This window comes from Parasteatoda tepidariorum, chromosome 2 (assembly GCF_043381705.1).
Source record: "Parasteatoda tepidariorum isolate YZ-2023 chromosome 2, CAS_Ptep_4.0, whole genome shotgun sequence".
Classification (NCBI taxonomy): domain Eukaryota; kingdom Metazoa; phylum Arthropoda; class Arachnida; order Araneae; family Theridiidae; genus Parasteatoda; species Parasteatoda tepidariorum.
Window position 1 is genome coordinate 72,313,687 of NC_092205.1, and position 27,929 is coordinate 72,341,615.

Consider the following 27,929-nt stretch of genomic DNA (forward strand, 5'->3'; position numbering starts at 1 on the left):
AAAAAAAAATTTTAAAAAAATATGCCTTGCGATTCAAAAGTTTTCAGACTATTATTGTCCCGCAGTGAGCTGATCGTTAAGACACGGTTCTCAGCAGATCACCGAAGTCAAGCATCACTGGCTGCGGGTGGGTGACCACTTGGATCAGTCTGCGAAGGATTCGACGGTGTGTGGTATTGGTCGTCGTTAAACTGTTCTACCGTAGAGTGCTCGACTTCACGTGCGGGTCGTCGGGCTACCGAAGCGGGGGTGCCATCGCCTCTGCAGAGGATTAAAATTGCGATGGTATGTCTTCGGATCATCCTCAGGGGTGTTTCCCAGACCGTCACCAATAGTCCATCGTGCAACTCTAGCGCGACGTAAATTAACTACAACAACAAACACAACAACAAAATATAAATGCCCCGCAGTAGACTGATCATTAAGACATGGTTCTCAGTAGATCATCGAAGTCAAAGATTACTGGCTGTGGCCAGTGTGAGGGTGGGTGAATACATGGATCAGTCTGCGAAGGGTCCGAGGTCGTGCGGTATTGGTCCTCGCTAAACTGCTCTACTGTAAAGTGCTCTATTTCGCACGCAGGACGTCGGGCTACCGAAGCGGTGGTGCCATCCCCTCTGAAAATGATCAAAATTGTGATGGCAGGTCTTCGGATCATCCTCGGGAATGTTTCCCAGGCCATCACCGATAGCTTATTGTGCTGCTCCAGTGTGCAGTAAATGAACTATAACAACAAAATATAAATATGTTAATTACTATCAAGTTTATGGGTAATCTCTACAACCTGCAATGAAATTTGGAGAATTAAGGGAATAAATAAAGAAAAACAATGAAGTTGACACTTCAGAAAATTAAAGTTTTGTAAACTAAAACATAGTAACCAAAAATCGAGTAATTTAAGCTACAAATATTCTGAGTGTTGTGACCTAAGCCCTAAATATGTTACAACGTTATACGAAGAACATATCTTGCCAAAGTTAACAAACATAATGAGTCTTAATCTGAAATGTTTTTAAGCATAGATTGATATAATTAAATATAAATGTAATCAAAAGTAGGGATAAGGAGTTGGTAATAGCTAGTGATTACACAGAGATTAAAAAAACAAACAAATTTTTAAAATTTGACTCAAAGGATGCAGCGGCGAGAGAATAAAGTTGCGGTTTGGTACGAAGGAAATCGCAGAAATCTCTGCATCGTGGAGATAGCGGGTTCGAATCCCACCATAACCCTGGTTGTATCTCTGGGAAGCTCTTTTCTAACTTGTGCTTTTCTTCTTATTATTATTGCCTTGGCTTTAGAAGTCGTACTTCATAATCATAATCTTGCATATGTAAGTCAATCTTGAATATGTAAGTGTAAAAATAGATAAACGAATAAGTGATTTTATGCTTCTCATATGGAAGTACTGATGTACTTTAATAATTCCAGGTCACGGTTTACTACCAGGACTTCAAACTCTCTGACACTTCTGTTTGAAACTGAAGCCGTAAAAATACGCAGAGGGAATCTCTTAAACTTTTTAGTATAAACCGTTCCTCCATAACCACTTGATTCCAAAATTTCCCGCCAATTTATTAAGACAACTAAAATAACCAGTTGAAATTTTTTCAACATTTTATGAATCGCAACTTGTTTAATTTTTTTAGTGAGCTAAGTGTACACTATGGATTTTTAAACACTCCAGAGAATGTTATGATAACAATGTTAGTGTATCAACTGAAAGTTTTTGTTTAGGTAAAAAGTTTGATAATTTTTCAAGACTATAAGCTATGAATTGTTCTATAGTAAATGATTTAATTAAATATTTTCAGCAATTGAACTAGAATGATGGGAATTAAAACTGACTGAAAAAATGTTTCTAAGTTTGAATGATTTAATTTCTTATTAGAAAAAAGATAAAGATGCGGTAAATCTCAAACAGTCGAAAATAATTTTGTGTGCTTTGATGGAGAACCTAAGAAAAAAAAAAGATAAATGCATTACCTATCCCCCTGAATAGAACTTCTTGTAGGAACTCACAATATTTTTGAACTAAGCAAACTGATATTTAATTTCGGCAAAATCTAAATTTTGGATTTCTTTTCGACAGATCGGTAAGTTTTTATTTATATATTTTATTTCCCGTCAAAGAATATTTTATTTATTTAGGATGTATGATAGATAACACATAATCACAAGACAATTTAATCATTAGCTATGATGTAATAATGAATATTAATTTGATTCGACATTCGATTTCTACGGTTCACATATTTCTGAGTTTTTGATAGTCAGAAAATAAACACAGTGAATTTTTTGATAATCACAATGCAAATTATTCATTAGTTGTGATGTAATAATTAGTAATAATTTGATCCGATGTTCGATTTCTACTGTTTAAATATTTCTGCATTTTTTGATAATCACAATGCAAATTAATCATCAATTTGTGATGTAATAATGAGTATTAAGTTGATCCCATGTTTGATTTCTACGGCTTATATATTTCTGCATTTTTTGATGATCATAAGATAATTACAGTGCATTTTGTGATAATCACAATGCAAGATAATTATTAGTTGTGATGTAACAATGGATATTAATTTCATTCGATGTTCGATTTTTACAGTTTATATATTTCTGCATTTCCTGATGATCACAATGCATTTTTTGATAGCCCCACAATAATCCCAATGCAAGATAATCACAATGCAAATTAATCATTAGTTGTGATGTAACAATAAATATTAATTTGATCCGATGTTCAATTTCTACGGTTTATATATTTTTGCATTTTTTTGGGTTTAAAAAGGATTTTCAGGAAATAACCGTTTGCATTGCAAGCATTAAATTTGACACACGAAATAGTAATTTGGGCTTTCTCCATTGATTAAAAGATATTTCTCTGCGCTCCGCTTTTATGTGTGAGACATCGTATCTTTTCTAATTATAAAGAAAGCAGGGAGCAGAAATGAATATTTTAATTATTCTTTGCATGAAACATAAATCAATAATGGAAAACTTATTCAAAAATGCATGCTACTATGATACAGTTTATTATTTTTTTCTTCCATCTATTGCAACCTACATACATTCAATGCCTAAAAGCAAAACATGCGAAAAAGTTTACATATCGAAGAATATCATTCTAAGTATATAAAACAAATGTATTCCATAATAGAGTATGAAGGCTGAAGTTTCTAGATGGTACTCTTTTATTCTTACTTAATTTTTAAAGTCGGTTTTATTTATAGCTCGAAGTTATTTCCATTCCTGGATCGAAGCATGCAAGCAAATAATTCACTCTATCAAACGTAAACATTAAGACGAAAACAGTGGAATTTTGTTTATTAAAACACGTCAAAAAACGTTGATAAAATCTTGCGTTCGTGATTCGTCTGAGTGCAACCGTTGGAATTACATCTCAGAAATTTCAAGGAAGTAAATAAGAAATGCCTGCTTGTTGCAAACAGCATCTTCCAATGTTGAATTTAAAACGAATAATGAAATTAACATCGATCGAAAAAAAATGAATTCCGGGAATAATTCCGATCGTTGCTTTCGGCGGAATTTGATTTTTCGGTGCAAAGTAAAGAGAAATTCCTTTGGGAATAAAAGTGCGTATTAATTAAATTTCGAAAACTTAATCTTTTCCATTTAAAGCATTTTTTTAAGTACTCATTTCAAATAGATGTTTGTAAAAGATCTTTATTTAGAAGTATGTCAGATTAATACAGCTCATTTAAAATCAGATTAACAAAAGTTTTAATGTTTTATTGTCTTTTTACAATTGTAGATTTTCAGCAACAACTCAGAACTTTACAAAAGAATTCCCAAAATAACACACTGTTTTCGGAATCAGAAAATAATATTTAATTTGAGCATCATCTTACTTTGAATGGAAATTGCATTTAAATATGATTTTCTGAAAATTTAGAGCGATTGTGCACGTAGAAAAAATCCTGGTTAGTTTTCCGTATTGCATGGTAACGAAATTTCTGGTATGACGTTTTTGGTTATTAAACTAAAATATACATTATTTAAACCATTAATTCGGTAATTTTTTTGTTCATATGGTAACAAATAACTGGAAATTCTGGTTTTCCAAATTGTAGTTATAATTACAAAACATTTAGTAAAATATACAGAACTGAAAAGTATATTTAACCAAATAAATAGATTTTATACCACGCTCTATGTTTTTTTGTTGTTGTTGTTAATTTACGTCGCACTAGAGCTGCACAATGGGCTATTGGCGACGTATACCACGCTCTAAGATATCATAAAATTACCAAATAGTACTATTTTCCAGTGTATTTGCGGTCGTTATCTGGTGTTTTGACACCCAGTTGGCATAGCGGATAAACCAATTTTACCCACTTTACTTTACAACTTACTACTTTATAGCTTTACTACTTTTACAACTTACTTTCTTACTACTTTATAACTTTACCCAGTTGGCATAGTGGTTAGAATCAACGCCAGCCGGACTTTGGCAGTGGTTTGATTGCCTGCGGGGATTGCACTTTTCTCGATCCGTTTTAGTGGTTTGGCATCAGATCTAAAGCAATTTTTTAAAGGCTCGGTAGCCGTAACGCAATTTTGCAAATATTATACTATTTTTATACCTGCAGGAAGTTTGATGCGAATGCGTAATGCATATTAAATTGAATGAAATGTATGGAAATCGAAGGTTTAACGGAATACGTATGTTCCATATTTTAGAATTATTCTTTTTTAAAGAAAACGTTTTATCATACACACAAAGCCAGACTAATATACTTATGTATTCAATGAAGCATGTTCGAATTGCGTAGCAATCTAATAGGAATTTCAGTAACAGTATCATGGTTTGGTGAGCACAGGAAGCAGGAATTTTATTATTATCGAAACTATCCCCTAGTACTATCTAAACTAAAATATTTCTATAGAACGTTTAATTAATTAATTCTTATGAGCAAGTATTGAGCAATATATAAAATCAGTGTTAATCAATAATAAAAAGTATCATACCATACTTTTTAGTTTGAAAAGCAGATTTCGTCTTTTTATTTTCTTTCAACACAATTACAGTGCGCAGAAAAAAAAACGGATCACCCTGAATAACTTTTAATCTAATGATCGGATCTTAATGCTCGGGTGAACTCAAACAGGCTAATTAATTAGTGCAGAATATATTTTAAGTTACAGAATCAGACACAAAAACATATTTCCTCCGAATAAATATACAATTTTTTCCTCAACGGACTCGGATTTCTGATACCCAATATATAGGGGGGTAGCTTCAATTTAATAAATATGTTTCCCATAGTTTGGTCAGAAAGGCGATCCAAAGGTAGGATTCATTAAAATTTAATTTACTTTTTGCGTACTTCATCATATATCGAGAACGTTTTTAAGCTAATTAAGAAACTTTTTGTTCAAAATTATAAAATTCGTGTCTTCAAAAATAATTTCATGCAAAAAATTTAGTAAACATCGATTATTTTTTTATTATTTCATATGATACTAGCTGAAACAAATTTGAATTGTGAATTATACAAATTTTTCCATCATTTTAGAAAATGTAATTTTACATGACAAAAAACAAAATTTGAGCTAAATCAGTCTAATAGTTCCCAAGAAATAAAATTTTAAAATAGTTGCATACCTAAAAATTCCATTTCTAAGGATTAATTCGAAAGATTTCGCTCATAATCTTTTTGCTCATAATCAGTTTCTTTTCTTCATTTTTTTAATTCAACATTTTTTCGACTAATGTTAAATAAAATTATAAAAAATAATAAATTTTTTATAAAAGTTATTTTTTGTTTGAAATTATCTTTGGATAAGAGAATTTTATAATTTTGTTACAAAATTTCTTCAATTTACTTAAATTCTTGTGGTATGGTGAAAAGCAAACAGTAAAATTATATTTGGTTCCCTTAATACATATTACATTAGTATTAAGGGAACCAAACTTTTGACCACTTTCCTAAAAAAATAAAATAAAAACTAGACCACATTTCTCTGATTGCTGCTACCCCCTATATCTTGGGGGTCAGAAATCCGATTCCGGCGATAAAAAAAGCATTTTGTTCAGAGAAAGTACGTTTTTGTGTCTGATTTTGTAACTTAAAATATTGTCTGCACTTATTAATTAGCATAATTACGGTCCCCCCTTCGAACCTTTAAGATTGAGTTAATATGAAGATCCGATCATCAAAGTTTTTCGAAGATCTGTTACCAAGGAAAATAAAAAGTCACAGTTTAAGTGCCTTGCACTTGAAGCAATGAGATGATTTTAAACTATATATACATCGAAGAGCCATTACATTATGACCATTCTGCTAATAACGTGTAGGACCACCTTTAGCCCTCAGAACTGCTAGCACCCGCCGTGGCGTTATTTCCACAAGGTGCTGATAGGTAGTCTGAGGTATCTGGTACCAAGCGCTCACCAACTGGTCCTGCAATTCCCTCACATTGCAAGGGGGTAGCGTGGCAGCACGAATGTGGTTTTCCAAGTAGAACCACAAATGGTTCATTGGATTAAGGTCAGGTGAATTTGGGGGCCAAGACATGACTTGAATGTCACTGGAATGTTCCTCGACGATACGACCCTTATGACATGGTGCATTATCCTGTTGGTAAACACCATCCCCCGCAGGAAAAACTGTTGCCATGAATGGGTGAACCTGGACTGCAACTACGTTCAAGTAACTTACAAAAATACATAGAAATTGTTCTATGAGGATTATGGGTCCTAATGTGCCCCATGAAAACATTGTTCCAGGGCGAGAAACCATGAAAACCTGGGAGAGCCCATTGTTATAGATGGAGGGTGGTCATAATGTAATGGCATTCGGTGTATATAATCTTCCCGTGAAGAATTATCTGTTCTCTAGAGCAGACAAATAAGAGTTTTAATAGTTATTAAAATTTTTTTTAAATTCCCCATTTTTACTAAGACAAGTTACAAATGTGTAAGTCATAAATTCTATCTTCTATAAATTAAATATAATACAAGACTTATATTTATACAGTAAACTAAGCAATTACTGCGAATGAAATGTTTTCTCTCTTAAATTTAAAAAAAAAATATACGAATTAAGGAACAGTTTCACTTATGGTCTGTTTAAAAATATATCAGTCATCATTAATGGCGCCATTAATATATCTTTTTACGCAAAATTCTTTCATCAAGTATTTTACCGATCCTCTTAATGGTAACTCAAATAGAAATTTTTAAAAAAAGTCCATTTTCTCCGAAATATCCTTCGGTAATTTTTTGAAATGAAGGAAGAAATATGCTTTTAACTCTCTAAAAATAACATAATGTTCTAAAAATGTGATAGTATGCAGAGAAACTTTTAATTCATCATACCTTAATGAATGGATAATGACAAATTTCGACAGAAAAGTACATTTGCTTTTCTTTTTAGGCTATGTCTAACGAGTATTTTTCAAAGATGTCGAAAACTTTTAGGTATTTTTCTTCTTCTTTGAAACAGTGAATATTCGTTTGTTTCTTTCTTTTGAAAACTCATACATATTGAGTTTGTGCTATTCTCTTGTGATTTTGTGTTATTCTCTTGATTGTAAACTTATCTTTTTATCAAATGTAAATTAAACGTTTATTTGAACAATGGTTTTTTTAAGCATTTCATTAGGTACTTAGTAATCCTTTGCTCCCATTTAATTCTGTTATTTTAAATTTAGGCACTTTATTTTAGAAAAAGAATATAGAACGTATCTAATTTTGTAATAAACAGAGTATAGTATCAACATTATTATTTTTAACTCTATTTTAAAGCTTTTACTCTGAGATTTCAACAGCTCTAATAATAGGTGAAACAATTGGTTATGGTTATTTTTCGGCATAATTACCTCAAGATTTGGGTATTTTTGCATATGGTCAGAAGGACTATGGCACTTCGTCAAAACGCTGTCCAATTGATATTATGTGACTGATTTTTATTAATTTAAAAGTTTATTAGTGCTTAAGAGCTTTCATCTTTACATGAGACAATAATAAAAAAGGCTCTCCTTTGTATCTTGAACATTATTTTTGACTGGGATCAACTGTTACAGTAACAAATGACACTATAAAATTTAAACAGTTATAAGCTATGAGATTTATATATAATATTTATGGGAAGCAAGTTGTCACGATTACTTATTTATAAAATTGTTTCGAAAATCTAGGAAATTTTGGTTTAAGGAAAAAAGGGGCCTGGCCATTGTTTTCGTAAAAACTTAGCTCCACTAATATGAAATGGATATGATTCTTATTAGTCTTTTAAGTTTTTTTTTATTAGAATTTAAATTTTTGATTTCATATCATCGGTGAAAAGTCACCCTTGAATACAATTTTATCAGCGTTGTAATACAAATGTATTGTTGATTTTAAGTGGATTTATTTAACGTTGATTTTAAGCTAATCCCTGAACAAAAAACGTTCAGGCAGATTTCACATTGATAACCTTTACGATAAGGAATGATGATTCTTCATTGATCTAGTATAGAGATCAAAGCTTTGCAGACCAATAAGAAGTTCAATATCCAAAATGATCATTTTACATCATAGACAGAAAAAGATCTTGAAAACATTTAAAAAAAATTTTATTAATATGTTGAAAGAGATCCATGAAGCTACGTGATACTTATGTCTCTAAAATTAACTCATTTTGTTCTACTGTTTGGAGAAGAAAATAACTTAAAAACATAAAATTCAGATAAATTGCGAGACGTCAATTTATGCATTCATTGCAGTAAACGATACGCTAGTAACACACAATACACAAATTGACAGGCATCCAGCCATAAAATGAATGTTATATTTTTTAGAAATGTATATAAATCCCTCTCAGTAATTCTAAGTAAAACAATTTTCAGATTCAAATTTCATTAAAGTTAAAAAGGTAAATTTTCCATTATTTTGACTGCAGTTTATTTCTACATTTTAGAAACTAATGCTTAGAGGACATAATACAGTATGACACTAATACAAAGACAAATATTGCTTCCTGAAACAAACGCATTGTTAAAAATTTTAAGAATGTATGTAAATTTCCCAAGTGAGCACAGCACAGTAAATTCAGCGTTCCTTTATATTTGCAAACTTTGTAGAATATTCACCACCCACGAAGAAGTATTTTAATGGAAAAAGAAGGATGGAATTTCTCTTAGGAGTACGATTACATTTCCATGCTAACAGGCATATTTTACTTTGATCTATATATGTTGCCTTGAAGAAAAGATTCTTATGAATACAAAATTGAGTGGACTTATTTGCCTAAATTTTCTTAAACATTTCTACCAATAAAAAAATAATAGAGTTGAAATAGCTGCTGGATACATTTAAACTAAAAGCGCTTATTTTATAAAAAAATCAATATTTTTTATTTGAAAAAATATATTTATGTCTAAGGAAATGGAAGTGCCTTAAAGCTTTCGATCGTTTTTTTAATTTTTTTTCTTTTACATTACTGTTTTTTGTACTATTTAAAAAGAAACAGAATATTGTACGCCTTTTAAATCAGATTATTCTGAGGGAGGAAAGAATATAGATTTAAGGTATTATCATTTCATATCAATTGTCATTTAAGTGTCCACTTCAGGCTGCAAAAGGATTTTAATCCCTCCGTGTTAATCTATGGAGAATAATGTGTCTGGAATTTTCTTATTTATTCAGTTACTAATAAAAATGCTTGAATAGTTCATATTTTTGATCGAAGCTTGCTTCTAATTTTTTTAAACAGTGATGCTTAAGGAGTATTATATAGTACGATATTTATACAAATATTTGTCGTATAGTCAATTCTGGCTCTGGATTATAAAACTCTACTTGCAATCCAAATAAATTCTTAAACTTTTTTTTTTGGTTTGAATATGTATTTTTTTAAAGTAGCATGGTAAAGCTGCTCAGTAGAATTGTGGCCTTATTTCTCACTTCCTGTTAGGGAAAATTCGTTTAAAAGTTTGACAATTACTTGAATTTACGCTACTAACAAAAGAAAAATGCAATTTATTATTGTTTTAAAATTTTGTTTATTCGAAATTACTTGTTAATCATAAAAACAAATGATAATTCTCATAAAAAAATAATATGTTTTATTTTTGAAAAAAAAAACAATAAAAGGAGAAACTTACACGGATATNTATATATAAAATAATAATCCTTTAAATCTTTTAATTTCTTTTTTTATTTTTATTATTTGGGGCAAAATGCTATTAAAAATATTTCTAAATATATGAAGAACACAAATGAAGTTCTCTGTATAAACTAGCAAGAAAATTAAATACCTCTTATCAGTATGGAAGGATATTTTAATGTTTCAATTTAATATTCCATTGCTTGATTTTAATCAGCTATACAGTAAAATTGAAATTAAAAGATTTACTCTTCAACAAGCGAATTGTGTTATAGAAATTATTTCTTGATTTATTATTTTATTTTTTTAAATGAAGCTTAATAAAAGCTGTTTCCGTAAAAGTTCAAAAATACTAAAGTACCTGTAAGAGAAACTATAAAAGCAAAAATCTGTTGTTTAGTAACTGAATTAGAACAAACAGCTATTCAAAATACATGCAGAAATCGAACATATTCGCTGGAGAAAAACGAGAGAATTAAAACCTCCATTCAGCAATAGAATACTTTTATTAAATCGTAGGATTATAGCGTTAGATTTAGTTGCACTTGAACTAAATTAGACCATGTATGAGCAAAATCGAATATAGTCCTAATTCACTGAGACGTTAAGGAGATCGAATTTGCTTTGGGATGTTAATTTTTATTTTTAAACTCATGCTATCAATCAATCTTAAATTATATCAGGACAAACTACATCGTTTAAGTGGACTAATGGTCCACGTAATTCAAATAAATATGTATTTTCAACATCTAAATGAATCTAATATCAAGAAAAATGGCAATAAAGTGAAATGCTTAAAATAATACTTAATATACTTCTCAAAGCGTATTATTGACTTAATCGCTTCCCTGATTATCCCGAGTTAACTCGGCTATGTATGTATTGAAAATATTTATCATCCCGAGAAAACTCGGGCGTTCCAGAATTTGTCAGTACGTTTTGTATTATCACGTCTTTTCTCGGCCAGAAGCAAAAAGAAAAAAAAATCTTCTGTTATTGGAAGTTTGCTAAGTTTTGTTTGGGAGTTTTATTGTTGGTTTGTGGGACTGCACACGTGTTTGTGTGATTGTATCGATGGTTGCTGAATTTACATAGGAAAAAAAAGAGTAAAAAACGTAGCGTATCTTTTCACTGGTGTTTGGAAAGTTTCACTTTGTGTTATCCTTTGTTTTAAAAGTTATCATACTGTGGGTGGCGGAGTTATCGACAATGCCAACCTTCATCTACCAAAAGGTACCTCATGATTGAAACAAGTTAGCACGTCTTATATACCAGTGAATTGATGTTTAATTTTCGTAGTGGTAGTTACACACAATACTCCCCCACCAGAATTTTTTCAGGGATGAACGGATACCACTAGTTGCTGTATTTGTGAAAGACCAGGAGAGCTGATTTTAAGATCACCGGGTTTTTGAGTGCTGAATGTGAGAGGTGTATTAACTTCACAGTCGTAGTCGCTCCTGTGTTGCCATTTGCAGTCGAGTGTATGTAGGCAGATGTTGTGTTTAATCGAGACGAGACTGAGTAGCAACAGCGTTAGTAGGTGGATAATGTCGCAGTTACAAGTAGCAAGTGAACTGTTCATGTGGACCACCCAATGAAGTAGGCGTTACCAGATTGAAGTGGGCGTTACTGTGTGTTCAAATCTCGTCCGGAGGTCGCCAATGTGGGGGGCGGAGTTATCGACAGTGCCAAACTTCATCTACCAAAAGGTACCTCATAATTGAATCAAGTTAGCATGTCTTATATACCAGTGAATTTATATTTAATTTTTGTAGTGGTAGTTACGCCACAATACAAAGACTAATATTTAACTTTTTTCATTTTTGCCCCTGAGATAAATTGGGATAGTAAACTTATGGCAAATTAAATGTTTTTTACACATAAAAAAATTAAAATTATGACTTAAAACTTGCGTATTACATTTTCTTTCAGTTTCTTGTATTTATTAGTAAAATAAAAAAATATTTTGATTTTTCGCATTTTTTTCCAAAACAAATTGGAAGGGATGCGGTTAATTTACAAACGGAATTTTTAACGCCTGAGCATCTTAGCATTTCTTAGAACTAAAATGAAATAAATTACCATAAAGAACTATATAAATTCAATGAAAAATAATAAAAGAAAACGATAAACTCGTAAATTCATCAATGTGACTGATAGTAAAGCTTTTTGCCGTAAGGTGACATTGAAACTTTCGGCTTGACTGTTTGCCATTGTCGCACCCATCGATAAAAAAAGAAAGAATCTTCTTTTTTAATGCTCTAGCATTAGAGTGGAAACTCTTTATGCACTTCATGCTTTGCACTTCATATTAAAGACCAAGTTCTGATATTCATGATACACCCAGACAAAATTTCTCTATTATTTCTAAATTGAGCTTCTCCTTAATGCAGGTTACTTTAATGCTATAATTTATTGTTAATTTTGGGGGCATTCTATAACTCATGAAGCTAAGTCGAGAGTTGAAAGGTTGTTTTTTACTCACCTGGTTGTTTTTTACCTGGGGAAACCGTATTTTGCCAGATAGCTTTTTTTATTCTGGACATAGCTCAAATTGCGTATTTAAGAAAGTAAACACAACTCAAAAAGCGTATTTAGGAAGATAGACATGGTTAAAAATGTGAGTTTAAGAAAAAAGAGAACAGCTCTGAAAGCATATTAAATAGAACAGTTAAAAATACATATGTTAGAAAAACCAATGCTGCTTAAAAATAGTCTATTTTCTGAAATTTGTATTTTGAACTATGCTCATTTTCTCAAATAAATATTTTGAGCCATGACCCCCTTCTTAAATCGAGTTTAGAACTTTATCCATTTCCTTAAATACGAATTTAGAGCTATGTCCATTTTTTAAAATACTTATTTTCAGCTAAGTTTATTTTCTCAAAAGCGAATTTTGAGCTATGTTCATTTTCTAAAATACGTATTTTCAGCTATGTTTATTTTCTTAAGTACGAGTTCAAAGCTGAGACCATTTTCTAAAACACACAATTTGAACTATATTCAGAATGACAATTTCCCCGACGATTTGCTTTTTCAAACAGCCTAAAGAAGCTGAATTGATTTAAGTTGACCATAAAAATTAAAATTTTTTAATCATGTTCACAGTTTTCAATAGGATTGAAAATAATAGCTTTTTGTGTTCTAACAAAACATAAAACGAAAAAGTGTTTTTTAAAACTTAAAAGAAATATCATATACAGCGAATTTTATTTATCGAAATATAAAGTTCGAAACAATAACTAAGAAAATAAATCAAGCACACAAAAGCTGTAAGAAAACCCTTCGACTTCAGTGATAAGAAGAGAAAAAACGTTCAAGGATATAATCTATCAAATGGATCCCTTTTCGTTATCATAACAATTCTTCCGCTTATCTTTTAGAATATTGTATCAAAAGAATATCTATATTTTCGAATATTAGCACATTCATCAATCTCTCTTTGGAACCTAATTTTTAGTTGTTTTCATCAGAATTATTTTTCCATGGAAGCTTATGACGAAAAAATGTAGTTTTACGCAACTTTGATTTGTGGTTTTTAACATTGTATCTTTCCTGATATACATTTTTTTTATTTCTGTAACATTTCTAAACGGAATTTTTTTTTTGTGATATTGTTTGTGTTTCGTGTAGCGAAAAAAAAACTAGTTTTAATATCTGCAATGTACCGCACCATTAGAAATAATCATAGTCAATTAATACAAATAAGTTATAATCTCATATTTTTCTCTGATGACGATTATCTCATGTCCATCTCTAATTTCATTAACGTTTTTATTTTTAACATGGGAAGTATATCTTGTGATTGGGTGGTTAATTTTAAGAGATTTTTGTTGTTTCTCGTCTTTTCATCCGGCAAGCATGTTTTATCTTGCAACTTAATTTAAATAAATTATACTAGGTAAATGCAAACTTTCTTAATCGTAATTAGAAACAGAAATGATTGTTAGCGTTTATATTTTTAACATGGGAAGTATATCTTGTGATTGGGTGGTTAATTTTAAGAGATTTTTGTTGTTTCTCGTGTTTTCATCCGGCAAGCATGTTTTATCTTGCAACTTAATTTAAATAAATTATACTAGGTAAATGCAAACTTTCTTAATCGTAATTAGAAACAGAAATGATTGTTAGCGTTTATATTTTTAACATGGGAAGTATATCTTGTGATTGGGTGGTTAATTTTAAGAGATTTTTGTTGTTTCTCGTGTTTTCATCCGGCAAGCATGTTTTATCGTACAACTTAATTCAAATAAATTATACTAGGTAAATGCAAACTTTCTTAATCGTAATTAGAAACAGAAATGATTGTTAACGTTTTTATTTTTAACATGGGAAGTATATCTTGTGATTGGGTGGTTAATTTTAAGAGATTTTTGTTGTTTCTCGTCTTTTCATCCGGCAAGCATGTTTTATCTTGCAACTTAATTTAAATAAATTATACTAGGTAAATGCAAACTTTCTTAATCGTAATTAGAAACAGAAATGATTGTTAGCGTTTATATTTTTAACATGGGAAGTATATCTTGTGATTGGGTGGTAAATTTTAAGAGATTTTTGTTGTTTCTCGTGTTTTCATCCGGCAAGCATGTTTTATCGTACAACTTAATTCAAATAAATTATACTAGGTAAATGCAAACTTTCTTAATCGTAATTAGAAACAGAAATGATTGTTAACGTTTTTATTTTTAACATGGGAAGTATATCTTGTGATTGGGTGGTTAATTTTAAGAGATTTTTGTTGTTTCTCGTCNTTGCATATTTCCTCTACAACAAGAATTTAACTGGAACATTTTTTAAAGAACTTTTTAACTGAAAATTTCTTGACTGAGAGAATTGAGACATCAAGCTAATCTTACAACATGGGAAAGCTTCCACACCTCGCTCGATCATAAAAAATATTACTTGGATGGATCATATTATAGAATAACACCTCATGTCGTATTTAGACAAATTACCAACTGTTCTAAGAGATGCAATTAGCCATTTTGCAAAAACAGCTCAATTCATTCGAAGCCTTGATGATTGGATCACATTAAGCCGACAACTGAATCACTAAACATTCTTTCTTTGAGGAATATAGTTACTGCATAGGAAATGGGAGAAGGGTGTATACTTAGTATACCACTTTTGTATACTTGGAATACAAAAGCAATATATATCTAAAAAAAATATACTTCCATAAAAATTCTTCAAAATAAATTTAGACTGCCAATGAATTTCAACTTACAGTGCACTTATACTTATTTGAACATAAGAAAAATAAATTAAATATTCACTGAGCATTTAACTACTAATTATTTTAATAACAATTCAGCAGGGATTGTTGGCAATTTAAAAAAAAATCATAATATAAAATTTCATAATGCATTTTGAAGAAGCATAGCCTACTTTCCAAGAAATAATTTTATTTCAATAAAAATATACTTTTGGTAGAAGTGGCGAATAAGGTTAAAAATATTTAGAATAGAATATAAATCTTTTAGCTTATGGAGAAAATCCATCAGTTTAAGAAGCAGTCTTTCAATGAAAATAATTTTGAGCGCCGTTGAAAAGAAATTTTTCATTTTGATCCCTTTTACATATGTATAAGCAAAATTTATGATTGAATTCGAAATGCGAAAGAGACAAAACAGTCATTATTCACCATTTTATACACAATTTTGGCATCATTTGATTTATGTGGATTTTTATGGCTATTTAATATTAATGTCAAAACAGGATTTTATAGCATTGCTTGCACAAAAAAGCGTTGTGTTGTATATTTATAAATACAATTGCGTCCATTTTTATTACGCTATTCCAATAATAAAAACGGATGAATGATCTGTATCAAGTTTTTCATGTTACAAGAGAAAAAATAGAAAGATTCTATAAAAATCTTTTTATCCCAATAAATAACAGTAAACGTCTACATTGCTCTTTCATCTTTATAGATCATTGTAATTTATTTTTTGGATAAGCTTATGAAATCAACGAATTCTGTGTATTAAAAGCTTCAAAGTGCATTTACGCTTTTGGAAGAAAAAGCATCATTAAGAATTTAAAACCATAGTTTTAGGAAGTTCAGTCGTCTCTTTAACCTACTAACGGTTCTGCGCGTAAAAAGTCACATTTTTACTTGCAGTCTTCACGTCTTAGAAAACCGGTTATATTCATGTTATTAGATATTTAATTAGATTGATAAATATTCTTTCAATTTTGCCAATTTGCTAAACCATCAGTATGTTAAATTATATTCTCTTCCGAATAATATGCTATTTTCACAACTGCAGTAAGTTTGCAGCTAATAGATTTATCACTAACAGATTATCACTATCTCTAACAGGTATATCAGTAACAGTTCACTCTATCTATAGTCAGCTCTCTCTATGATAATTCTGAAAAAGGCCCAAAACTTGAATATACATTAAAAAATCACACGGGTTTGCTAAAAGTAAAAGTGTTTGATATCTAATTTTTTAATATTTCATTAATTCTTCCTAACGCTGCTTTATCTGGGTTCATATAAAATTGAGATGAATCGATTGATTGAAATCGAGGTGATAAAATCTCGCCACGTTGGTGATATTATTTTTTCAAAATTTTTTAATGAATTATAAAATATTTAAATTTGTTTGCTCTAAATCTAGGATAATCTTCACAGAAAAATGGTATAAATATCTTAAAGTTATAGCTTACAGTACCTTCCTTTAATTTTCTTGACAAAATGACTTCTAACATTACTGTTAATGTAATAACATAGTAATTTTAAAGAAGAAAAATCTAATCAATTTACTACCATTTTCCCTTGGTCAGTTTGCTAGTAAGATCATTTAAAAAGTTTATATTTGAACCATCAATACAGGTTAACATTAACTACTTTGGTTAACTCAACATATTATATACAAAAAATACGAGAACTTCAAAATGTCATTCGCATTGCGCAACGCTGACTTTTGAATGCCTATATAACATCAAACCACTGTTCGTTTCCCCTTCTTTTATCCGTATGTATCATGTTGTTTTAATGTTCTGTAAAATATTAGTTTAATAATGTACTTGCTTAAAAAAAATATTGTTTATTTTTTGTACTTTATCAAACGTACTCATAATTTTAATTATTGTTGAATAAAATTAATAATACAGCTAATTTTTTTTTAAAGTTAGTTTTTTGCAAAATTAATTTGTGAGGACGTTGATTGTGTTAAGCCTTATTTATGTACAAACTATTAATCTTTTCACGAATATTAAAGTAATCAATAAATTAGATGAAACAAATCATGTTTTTATTATAGTATAGTATAGTAGTATGCATACATTTCTATTAGCATTTAAAGGTTAAATTTCTACTTAACATCTAAGAGTTAAATTCCTTTTTGACATCCAATAGTTAACTGTATTTAGTGCGTGATATTTAAGTTTCTGTTTATTTTTTGATAGTTTCCTTCTAAACTTCGAAAACTTTTTTTAAATTCTCGTTATACTTCAGCAAAATCCATCCTAATATTTAAATTTCCAAGAAGTATAATGTAAAATTATGCTACTCTACTAAACATAGGAAAGACGCATTTTTTAAAGATTAAAAGAAACACCTTTAAAAACTTCGAAAATTTAAGTCAACTGCAACCTATGTAGTGGTTATAAAGAAACATCTGACGTTATATCTTTTCTTGATAAATGATAATATCTGGTGGATTTTTTTTCCATGTTACATCGAGTTTTTGTATAAAAATCTTCAAACGATCCATATATTTTATTCATGAGTTTAGAATTTATATTTCTATTCAAATGATGGAGTTCTTCCACATACGTCTAGAAAAAACCCATAGGCAGTTTAATTTTATTTTTACAATAACTGTTTGCTTTACAAATTGATTTCTTCTCTTATAAATGATAAAAAAAATGTATTACACAAAAAGTATGCTGTGTAAGTATGTGTAAAAAAAGTGTAATAGTAATATATATGAAAAGTGTAATAGTAAAATATATATTACACATATATTAAAAAATGCACTACACAAATAATATAAACATATAGAAGCCTTAAGGTACTAAACAGATATCAGCAATTCGTGAAATAGTATGTAGCTAAATTCTAATGAAATTTTAACTATTTCAAAGCTTACAAAATACTGTCTCATTGCTAAAGAGTATAAACTACGTTAGAGCCTATAGTCTCTAGATGTCTTTACTTTTTATAACCAAAGAAGATAAGTATTAAATAAATTTTGCTGCACATTGTTGGAATTTTGGGCATAAATTCAACTTCGTACATGCCAAAATTATTTTTACCCCATTCATCTTGATATCCAGAAATCTTATTTTATTCATATAAATGTTGAAACGCTTGTTAACACCATACGTTCCTCCCTACTTCTCCATATTGCTTGGAAATGCATTTTACCGTGATTTGTTATTCAACCACGTTGAATTATTTTATATTCTGTTTTTTAATTGTTTTTCTATCTCGGCTACAGTGGTTTCGCTAGTTTTGATTTTCGCTTTTATTTCCATTTTTTGATGGCAACCTAACGTTTTATACTTTCAATAATTTTTATTTCTTCTCATTCATGCCTAGAAAATAGGCACCTGATTTTGAACACTTGAAACATGTCAATTGATATTGTATATATTTGAAATGAATGAAGTTATTAACCAAGATAATCAGAAGTTTTTTTGAGACCTAATTTTAGAGCGAATATTTAAGTTAGTGTTGAGTAAATCTTTCAGTCATCAAAAAATAAATAAATGAATAAAAATGGCAATTTAAGAATTAAATGAGAATAAAAAGTAGTTAATTCATCAAGTTTTGCATGCCCTTTTAAACTATTTTGCGGAATTTTTATTTTTTTTTACATTCATAAAAAAATAGGCTGCCGAATTGGTAACACAAGATTTTTGTAAAGTAAGTGAGAAGAAAGTCATCATTTTCAAGATCCTCCGTCATCTTTTTTTTTTTTTTTTTTTTTTTTTTTTTTTTTTAACGGCTGGCACTGAACTTTCGTTCTTCGCCTAGGAAGGTGCCGGAGTTATGCCAACAGGAAGATGCCAACATTACTCACGCCACACTGCCACATACCCGTTTATAGGGTGGGCCACATTCACATATCACACAATAGAGAACACACACAGAGAGAAACATCCATGCCCTGAGCGGGATTCGAACCCGCAACCATTGGCCTCACAGTCAGGCACGCTGACCGCTCGGCCACCTGGCCGGCTCTTATTAGGAAATCAGACCTAATAAATAATGTAGGCAATCATTCAGTCGATAAGAAATAATTGAATTGTTTAACACTAATGAGATAGATGTTTGGCCCCTCTCGTTTTTCGTTCCTCAAAAATAACTTAAAAATAAGTGTTGAGTATTTCAGACTTTTCTCAAGTTGATCCAATTTAAGTGCTTATTTAATGATTCATATGTTAGCTTAATAGAAACGTAAATATAAAACCCTTATACTCAGAATAACGAGAGGTATTATGTACTTACATCTTCTAGTATGTATTTCCTTACTCAAGGTAATTTTGGTACTAAAATACCTTTTGGAATTATAATATTGCTGACCTCCAGATCTATTTTCAAAAGTCTATTGAGGCTCTGTTTTGTGTAATTTTGTGTTTAAGTTAGCCTCTTAAAATATGTTGTTTTTGATTTTTTTAAACAATGCTTTTGTAACCATTTTCTGCCTTTTTTTGTCATCTGATTAACCATGGGCGCTTCAATATTCACAAATATCCCCCAATCGATTATTGTCCTTGTCAATAGATGTAACCTCTTCGCATATATTTGTTCCGAAAGGCCTAAAGTTCAACCAGAATCATGCGTTGAAAATAACAATTTCTTACGTTGGCAGACTTTAATTTTCCGTTACCCTACCGTATGGTACTGTACGTTAAGTTACGGTAACACTTTAATTTTCCCGTTACGGGGCCACCACAATTCCTTAGGAAATTAACTCTTGAACTATTCTAAAAATGTCACATTTTCGGACCTTCCAATTGAGTCTCACTTATCTCTCTCGGTTCTGCATTTATTTTGTTTTTCAGTTAGCCTCTAAGTAGTGCTGCTTTTGATTTTTTATACGATACTTTAATGCTTGTAAATATTTTTTGCTTATTTGCTTGCCTTCTGATTTCCTCTGGACGCTGCAGGCATCACGAATTTATCTCCATTGACTCCTGTTCTTGTGAATAGAACTCACTCTTTCCCCTACAATTGCGCCAAAAATCTTAAGTAGAATCAGAATCATGCGTTGAAAATAATTATTTCTTACCACATGTTAACTACTGATGGGCTAGATAACACCAAACCTGAAAGTTATAGTTAGAAAATTGAGTTGTGAAAAAGTTAAGCAATAAGAGCAGCGAACAGACGACAAGGGAAGAAATAATGGATTAAAACAAAGAAGTAACTTATAAGTGGGAATAAAAGAGAAAAAGAAAGAGGAAAATGTAATGAAAAAAAAAAGCAGAACAAACATAAAATGAAAATAAAATAAATTTAACAAATCTTTCCGAACAGCTAAAAAAATTAGATCTTTTTTTTCATTTTTATGATTTATGTTATCGAATGTGAGTTATTACAATGGAATTGTCTGGTATATTTCGATAATCTATTTTTGTTAAACCGATCGCCAATAAACGAAAATTGATTATAACAATTATAGTTGTTTGCGGGTACATTTGCGTAAATTTATATTTTTTCTACAAATTTTTAAAAACAAATTTGCTGAGGCAACATGAATCTGATAACTTAATGATATAATTTGTTTCTTTTTGATTGAAGTAAAAATAAAATTTAAGTGCTGCAAATTTTGCTTCTTAAAATAACAATTGATAAATTATGCGCTTCTTTTCATTTTTTATTTGCTCGACAAAATTTAACTTTATCTAAAATTTTCTGCAGTTCATAGTTTTCTCTTCTGCGTTTTTACAGATTAAAAACTTTATTAAAATAGCATGTTCTTAAATTTAAAAAAAATATTATTTTGAGTTTTATTTTGTTTTAAGAAAAATATTTAGAATTTAAACTTTTTTACTGTTTCATACTCTTCCTATAAAAGAACAAACTTTTAATGATACAGAACGTCCTGAAAAATAGTTTTTAAAGAAATTATTTTGAGTTTGACTTACCCTTAAAAAATATTTCGATATTTCCTAAACCATTTTCTCAAGAAAGTAATTATATAGCGAGTTAATAAATGTATATGATAAGACACATTAATATTAATTAAATGTCAGAAAGTCCGAGGTAACATTTCCTTAAAAAGTATTATTTTACATCCTGCTTGCCATAGCCTGTGATTTACGTAGAATTTTAATTGGCCATAGCGTGTTCTGGAACACGGCTAAAAATACTGCAAAAAGATTTTTATCATTAGAATCTTTTAGAGATTTTAGTGTGGTCACTAAGTAATGTTTTAGTCTCTCCTTATAGGTTCCGCTCTTCTTGCTTTAGTTTCTCTAATGCTTACTAATTTTTTGCTTTGCTTCACGCACGTTACATTAATGGTTCATACTTTTCGAGGTCGGGAAATTAAAAGTTGCGCTAAGCTCTTGAATTATGAGATGAGTTTTAGAAGTGTCGAGATAAAAAATGATGTGTTAAAATAAACTAGCAGCTAACATTTCATTTTATGGAAAAAAGTTCCATTCACAAAACTTTTAAGAGTATTATGAACTAGTTTTAATAGCTTTACATCTTTTTAGAAAAAAAAGTATGTTCAAAACTACCAGAATGTGGTAAAATGTATGGTATTTTTTGCTCTATGAAAACATCAGAGTGATGTTGAAAAGGATGGATTTTTTGATGGATGATTTTTGTAAAATTAAGAATTAAATATTGATTTGTCTGTCCTCTTGTTATGATACTATCATGCAGCATGATAGTTAATGAGGAGTATTAATAAAGCCTGCATAGCTTTGGAGCTAGATCATGGTGCTTTAATTTACACACATCATGATTATGGAGGAACTAAATTTCTGAAACTTATTTTAAAGTTTGCCTAAAATGCTTGGACTCAATAGATTTAATTTTTTATTTTTATTTATCTTAATAATTGCTAATATTTACTAGCAGGTAGTGGTTTTGAAATACTCAAAAATTATTCTTCCGAAATTAATCAAATTATTCTTTCAAAATTACAATGCGGAATACAATGGACTGCTTTAAAAAAATTTTATCTAATGATCGGATCTTTATGTTCTAGGACTCAATCTTAATGATTCCAGGGAGCGACTTCAAACATGCTAATTAGTTAGTGCAGACGATACGCCAAATCATACTTCTGTGAAATTCGATTTTTCAGAAACTATTTAACCGATATAGCTATTAATTTTGTATTTTGCCATGTAAAATTGCTTACTTTGAAATGATGTATTAAATGCGTACTTTACAATTCAAAATTTATTCGACTATTATTTAATAAAGTAATCAAAAATAATAAATATTTACAAACATTTATTTTTTGCGTGGAATTATCTTTGGATAAACGAATTTTATGACTGTGAGCAAAGTTTTTTCAATTCACCTTAAAAATTCTCGAGATATGACAAAATACGCATAAATTATCATTAAAAAATACAAACTTTTGATCACCCTCCTGTCCAAACTATGGGGGCCAAATTTCCCAGATTGCTACTGCTCCCTATATTTTGGGAGTGTAAAATCTGAATTCGTTGGAAAAAAAGCATGTTTATTCAGAGAATGTACGTTTTTTTTTGTCTGATTTCGTAACTTAAAACATCGTTTGCACTAATTAATTAGCATATTTGAGGTCATCATCTTGAATCATTAAGAATGAATCCTAGAACGTGAAGATCTGATCATTAGATCAAAAGTTATTCAGGGTGGTCCATTTTTTGGGGGAGGGGCAATGTGCATGTCACAAGAGTGCATCCCATTGTTTATGTTTTAGGATGAATTGCATATCATTAACAAAATTTGAAATTTTAATTTTCATTGCTAATTTTCTTATTTTACTCACGTTTCAAATTTTAAAAATATATTTAAAATAAACTGCGGTTGGTCAGATTCTTGGCGTATCTTCTTTGTTCTCGTAGGGCATATTGGTAAAAATGACGGGTCAAAGTTTGGATATTTACTCACGTTTCAAATTTAAAAATCCCCCTCGACACCCCTGGTTTAAGGCTACGCAATTTATTTTCTATGCTGTCATCTACACAAGTATTTATGTAATTTGAACACAACTACAGATGAAACTTCGGAGTTTAGGAATGCGTCTTTGTGCAAAGTAAATAAAAATATATCTAAAGAATAAAATAACTTTGGATTTCCATAGGATGTGGCTAGACACCTAAAAGAAAATTTATTGAAGTTTCGTATCAAAAATAGTGCTTACAGAATATTTAATATAATATTTAACATATTGTAAACAGATATACTATATTTTTATATTACTCACTATTTAGTGTTATTATTCCAATATAAAATAACATTATTTCTTAAATTAATGTATAAATCTGATTTACATGTGACAAAAATAATATGTTTAACGCAGTCTTGAGAAATTTTCAAATAGTGTAAATACGTTTTTTTAGTAATCTTATCATGTCTGGTGTCTTTAAATACCTATATTATTAATTTGGTATCTGTAAATTTCAAAATTCATGTGCTATCAACTTTTTAATTTAAATTTTCGAAACTACGAAATTTTTGACGAAAGTTAATTTAGCAATTAATTTTCCTATCACTTATATTAAGTTTATTCGTCTAAACACAGATATGTATAAACAAGAGCACTTACAGTTATTTTAACCATCACGCTATGAAACGTATAATTATCCGTTCCTTTAAATCTATCCAGAGAGCCCTTCGGTTATCCTCTATTCAAATTGATATTTGAGATGGCACGCAAAATCGATAATGCGTAATATATATCTCAGAAATGAGTCTAATGTATACTGCACATTATTGTTTTGCGTAATAAGTCCATTTTAGACGCATAATGATAAATTTGAAAATAATTTAAGCAGTAAAATGGAAGCTGTTCTAAAATAGCGAATTTTCACTGGCATTTTTAAAAATTATTTATCTAAAAACATTTAATGATGCAGTTTTGCTATTGATTGTTAATTATTAATGGTCTTTTAATAAAGTTTCTTTCAATCAAATTTATTTTGAATAAATATCTATCACTGACTTTGTATTCTAATCTTCTTCACTAATTTATGAGTTTTTATTCGATTTAAAAAAATCGGACTAATGCTGAAATATTTTTTTCTTAATTTTTGTTTTCAAATAATTTCAACTCCTTAAATTTAGTACAGGTTCCACTGCTCTGAGGTTGCCTAGCATATATTTCTCAATTTTATTTTTGACATTGTTTGTAAATTTGATTTTTAACTGTTTGTGAACTTTGCTACTTTGAAATTAGTGGATTATTTTGTTGAAAGTTCTGTACATTAAACACAGAAATAATTAATTCAGTCAGTAAAAAAAATAAGTGAAAAAACTTATAAAGATGTATACGTGCCCCCAAAATCTTTTTTCCAAATGCAAATCGATAACAGAATTTTATTTATACTTAGAAACAAAATTATGTATAGCTATGTCTAACATATAATTCTTCTGTACATAGTACAAAATGTAAAATTGATCACCTTGAAAAACTTTTAATGTTATGATTGGATTTTCACGTTCTAGGTCTCAATCTTAAAGGTTCAAAGCGATGGCCTCAAATTTGCTAATTAATTAGTACAGACTATATTTCAAGCAATGAAATCAGACACGTACTTTGTCTGAGTAAGAATTCAATATTTCGACATATCCGGACTTCTGGGGTATTGGAGGTAGTAGTAATCAGGGAAATATGCTCAGAATAGTTTGGTCAGGAGAGGGATACCAACGTTATGGCCCCTTAATTTTAATTTTACTTTTTGTGCAATTTACCATATATCGAAAACTTTTTACTCGAATTGAAAAATTTTTTGCACAAAATTATAAAATTGGATTATCTAAAGATAATTTCATGCAAAATGTAACTTTCAGTAAAAATGTATTATGTTTTTTTATTTTATTTAATAATAGTCGAAAAATTTTTCACTTATAAGGTATAAAATTTTTACTTCATTTTAAAAAAATACAATTTTAAATGGCAGAATATAAAATTTTAGCGAAATTGTTCGAATAGTTTCTGAGAAATCGAATTTAAAACATATGACGATTTCAGAAAGGGGATCCAAAATAAAGGTATGTTTATTTAAAGAAAGTATAGGTATTTGTGTCTGCTCTCGTAACTTAAATTATCTTCTGTACTTATTAATTTGCATATTTGTGATCACCCCTTCGAATCATAAAGTTTGAGTTCTAGAACGCAGCGATCCAATCATTAGATCAAAAGTTATTCAGGGTGTTTCGTTCATTTTTTGCACACGGTGCATGGCGTTGAATTTTACTTGTAATAAATTTTGTTTTTTGAGCAAAATAGTCATTTATAGCTATTATGTTATTAAAATCAACATTTAATCAATAACTATCTAAATAAAAATACGACTCAAAATAAATATTTATTTCTTAACTACATTAATTGAAAGCAGGTCTCATTAAATTAAATGAATTTTATGAATTATTATTACGTTTCGCTTCTAAAATTCTCTCAGTGACATTTGAATTTCAATAGTTTTTTCAAACAATTGAATCATTGTTAGTTTCTTCTTAATTTAATTTTGTTAAATTTGCTTTGAGTTTTCATGGATTTCATGTTATAAAAATTGGCTTTTATTATGAATAATAAAATGTTTTTGCTAAGAATATACAAATATATATATTTCTTTGAATTTGAAAAGAATTGCATGAAAAAAATACACACCTTGAATGAATTTAAACCAATTTTATTTAAAAGCTAACAACAATAGATAAGTAGAATACAATAAGCCAAAAAAAAGACAAAATTTTACAAACAGATTTTTCCACCAATAAACTGAACAAACATTATCTTATTAAAATATATGTATTCAGAAACAGAATAGAATTTTTCTATTATGATATGCCATGTACTGCACTTCTGATATATGTATTCAAGTAGTTACAGCTAACAGTCTTATTTATTTTCTCAAGCATAGAAAAGCTTGAAAATTATTTACATGTTTCGAGGAAGCTGTATTTGGAAGTTGTCAAGACGATGTTTAGTGAAATAAGAAATATATATGTTACGAGAGCTGTGTAAGCAAATTTAATTTATAAAACACATGACCACATATAATATTGATAAATGATCTAATATGAAAAGTAATGTTTTTTTTAAAAAAAAATGTGCAAATGACCAATTAGCTTGAGCCCCACAGCTTATAGGCCATTTTTAAAAGAAGTTTATAGGGAAAAAAAGAAAGAAAGATTTTGACTCAGTGTTCCTGGAAAGTAATTTATGAAGTTTGACACCCAGTAAAGAATTTTAAGTTAATATAAAGAAAGCAATAATGAATTTTCTTAGAATGACTATAAAAAAAATAAAGCAATTCTCATTAGCGTTAATTAGACAAAGAAATTAATTTACATAATTAGATTAACAAAGAAATTATTTAGTAAATAATTTTGGCAACGGATTTACCCGAAATGGATTTGCCCATGGGAAAATTATGTAAATTAACTAAGAAAATTTTTAGTAAATATATCCACAAAAATACACTATTAATTCAATGATTTTATATAGAATTTTATTACTTTATTTGGGTATTCATTGTTTTTTTTATCAAATTTTGAAACAGTTTTCTTTTTATAATATATATATATATATATATATATATACTATATATATAGGGGAGAGTCGGGNATATATATATATATATATAGATATATAGATATATATATAGATATATATAATAGATAGCATACATAATAATTTTAAATACATGACGCAACTGCGAGATTATTTTTAAGAAAACAGTCATTTTGTAAGAATAGATGCAACAGTATTTGTTCATCGCAAGTTTATTATTCAAGCATTGCTATGCTTACCCTGAGGCAGATGTTGGACACTGAGCTTGGTGATTTATGTTTACAACCACGATCAGGAAAAGTCACACTATTTTGCTTGTCACGCTGTTACTTATCAGGGACTTTTGTTGGTAATTGATTGCAACTTTTTTTTTTCATTATGTAACTGAACGCAACGAAAAGGAAAAATTTAAATATTTTGATTGGTTTGCTAAGTGGATCTATATTTCTCAAATGTAACTTTTTTTAAGATTACTACTTGCAAGAAAGGTTACCCATTAACTTTAAAAATAGTATTTTTATTAGAAACTGAATTCTGACCTTTATTTAAAATCAAAGCATGTCTTCACTTTGGAATATTTAAAAACTGCCTATTTTTAACTATGACTGTTTATATAAAGACTCGCATGAAACAAATTTATATTGCAGACATAAAAAGAACAGAAAAAAGAAAAAGAAAAGGAAATTATCCTCGCAACGGCCAATTTGTCGACACTGAGGTTCATTGGTATAAGCCCTCAATTTTGAGACCAATGAGAATTGGGAGAATTTTGCCAGCATTGTGCATCAGCCATTTTTACTTCACAACTGGTATCCATCTATTTGAAGTTAGTCAAGTAGACTTCAAGCTGTCTTCAGAGACCTTCGAAAAGGACATCTGAGTGACTTTGCAATTGCGTGTCAATTTACTTGAAGTGGTTTCCTTTAGATAAAAATGGATATTTTGAAAAGTATGACTACTTAACAATTGCAGTTGTTATAAACAGTTACAGTTAAGGGATTTGAACATAATTAATGTGAAAATTTTCTAACAAAATAACGATATTTTTGCAATTTAGCAAAATATAATTGCATTCAATAAAAAAAGATACAAT

General features: G+C 29.4%; 1 long non-coding RNA gene across 1 annotated transcript; it reads left to right on the forward strand.

Moving 5' to 3' along the window:
* The first annotated feature begins 1,689 nt into the window (after positions 1 to 1,689).
* Positions 1,690 to 27,515, forward strand: LOC139425015 (uncharacterized). The gene is made up of 2 exons (XR_011636177.1): positions 1,690 to 2,096; positions 27,484 to 27,515. It is a non-coding gene; the product is annotated as an uncharacterized lncRNA (long non-coding RNA).
* Positions 27,516 to 27,929: the final 414 nt, after the last annotated feature.